Genomic DNA, 2,972 nt, shown 5'->3' on the forward strand with positions numbered 1-2,972 from the left:
GGCCAGTAGGCAGGATTACTAATGTTTTCCCTGGTGCTGATGGTCAAATCAGAACTGCTGAGGTTCGCATTAAGGACAGAACATATGTCAGACCTGTAGCACGCCTCATTAAGCTACCAGCACTCCCAGACATGGGCACAGTTTTGAGCCCTTCTGAGTAAGCAAATTTGATTGTGCAAATTTGGGAGCGGCTGTTGCAAAGGTCTCTGTATTCAGACACTCTTAGGTAATAGAGCTATATTGGTATGTGTTGGACTATTCAATGACTGTAGACTATTACTGCCCCCTTGAGGAATTACGGAGTATGCTAGAATGTGCTGTAAAGTGCGTCATAAGAATCATCAGTTGTTGGTATAAATCCGTAGAGTGTGGAGTGCACAAGAGTTTTCCTCATTTCTAGTGGTGTTTAATCGTGTGCGTGCATCTAAAAAACCACACAAACACCCACATGTTTGTACATGCTAGTGGAATAAATCGTCTGTGGATCAGGAAGCATCTTTGCTGCGTTTTGACCAGACGTACCACAGTGATTAATTCAACCCGAACCACATTAGTAACTACAGTACAATTGGTCCTTCAAGCCGGATCAGTAATTGCTATGTATTGCAGAAGATGTTTCCAGACCAGAGGATCAGAGAAGGACAACTACTTAAGTAGCCTTGATAGTGACTCATTTCTGATGGCTCTAAGACGCTTCATATCCCGCAGAGGAAAACCTTCAGAGTTACTATCAGATCAAGGCACAAACTTTAAAGGGGGAGAAAGGGAGCTCCAAGAGTCATTCAAAACATTGTGTCCTACCCTGCAGACAGAGTTTGCCAAACAGCAAATCCAATTCAGATTCAATCCTCCCAGTAGTCCCCATTTTGGAGGAGTGTGGGAACGTGAGATTAGATCTATCAAGTCTGCCCTGCATGCCACTTTACAAAGGCAAAGCATGACAGAGGAAGTCTTGAACACCGTTCTAATTGAAATAGAAGGAATACTGAATTCGAAACTTATGGGTTACGTGTCCATAGACATTGCCGACCCCAACCCAGTGACTCCAAACCTTCTTCTCATGGGGCGGCTAGACCCATCACTCCCGCAAACAGTTTATCATGGAACTGAGCTCTTAAGCCGCCGTAGGTGGAGGCACTCTCAAGTGCTTGCTGATCAGTTCTGGACGCACTTCACAAAGTACTACCTGCCCAACCTACAAACCCGTAGTAAATGGCAGAGGGAAAAGGATCCAGTGCAGCCAGACATGATCGTCATGATTGTGGACCCACAGTTACCTAGAGCTCTCTGGCCAGTAGGCAGGATTACTAATGTTTTCCCTGGTGCTGATGGTCGAATCAGAACTGCTGAGGTTCGCATTAAGGACAGAACATATGTCAGACCTGTAGCATGCCTCATTAAGCTACCAGCATTCCCAGACATGGGCACAGTTTCGAGTCCTTCTGAGTAAGCAAATTTGACTGTGTAAATTTGGGGGCGGCTGTTGCAAAGGTCTCTGTATTCAGACACTCTTAGGTAATAGAGCTATATTGGTATGTGTTGGACTATTCAATGACTGTGGACTGTTACTGCCCCCTTGAGGAATTATGGAGTATGCTAGAATGCGCTGTAAAGTGCGTCATAAGAATCATCCGTTGTTGGTATAAATCCGTAGAGTGTGGAGTGCACAAGAGTTTTCCTCATTTCTAGTGGTGTTTAATCGTGTGCGTGCATCTAAAAAACCACACAAACACCCACATGTTTGTACATGCTAGTGGAATAAATCTTCTGTGAATCAAGAAGCATCTTTGCTGCATTTTGACTAGATGTACCACAGTGATTAATTCAACCCGAACCACATTAGTAACTATAATACACTACTGGATCCATGTTATCAGGCTCAAAAGAACCCACTGCTGTAATAAGACTTTGAAAGTCCATAAAAGACAGTTGTCTAACAGCTTGGCCATTTTAATTTCTTTGATCAAGAACCCTCTCATTTCCAGTCTGTCTTGTTCGCAATTGGATTGAACATTTACCAGCTGTCTAGCTGTCCCTTCATACAAACATCTAAATGTTTCCATCTCTGTTTCAGACTTTGAAATTTCTTTTCTCAATCTGTTCCTTCAAAATAATCTCTTCAGCCTCGCAATTTCTCGATGACATGACATAGAATTTAGCTTGACAATTTAGCAACTTGTTTTCAGTTTGAATTTCTTCTAATCTTTTCTTAGTTACCTTGTATGAGGCAAAAAGAGCTTGAAGTGCATTAGCAACTTTTCCCTCTTTGCTTTTAGGCATTTTGGGACAATTTTTGAATCGAGACATAGCCCACTCGTAGGGGTCATCTGCCTTCTCTATCCCATTAAACATTCCCACTGAGCCGTGCTTAGTGATGTATTTAACTATCAACTCTGCCATTTTCACAATCTTATTGAATTGTGTTCAGCAATTCAATAGGCTTCTTTTCCTTCACTGCCTGAACATTATCTAGTTACTTTAAGATACCTGTTAGTCGAATTTTTCACTGCTCCTGTGCTTTCGCCACAAATGAATAAAACAGCCACACTACGTCGGGCTTCTAAACCAAAATTTTCACGTCTTCTTTTCAATTCCACACTCCGTCGGGCCTTACACTACACTAAACTGTTAAAAATGTAACACTGTCACAGTATGTCGGACAAAACCACACTACTTCGGGTTTTATGTTATATTTTTAAAACAGTTTACTTAGCCACAATACGTCGGGCAAATCAACACAAAAACACCATAGTTATGAAATAATTCTGTGACCACACTGCGTCGGGTCAATTCAGTTACTTTAGAATTTCATCAGAATTATCACAACTCACTCCATTTCAATTACTTTAGAAATGTACAGAATTATAACAAATGTCTTACACTTCAGGCAAAACAAGCACTTACAGCTTCAACTTCTGCAACTGTTTAAAAAAATATAACAATGTTTGTCACAGTACATCGGACAAAACCAC

This window comes from Sinocyclocheilus grahami, unplaced genomic scaffold (genome assembly GCF_001515645.1).
Source record: "Sinocyclocheilus grahami isolate Dianchi unplaced genomic scaffold, SAMN03320097.WGS_v1.1 scaffold971.1, whole genome shotgun sequence".
NCBI lineage: Eukaryota > Metazoa > Chordata > Actinopteri > Cypriniformes > Cyprinidae > Sinocyclocheilus > Sinocyclocheilus grahami.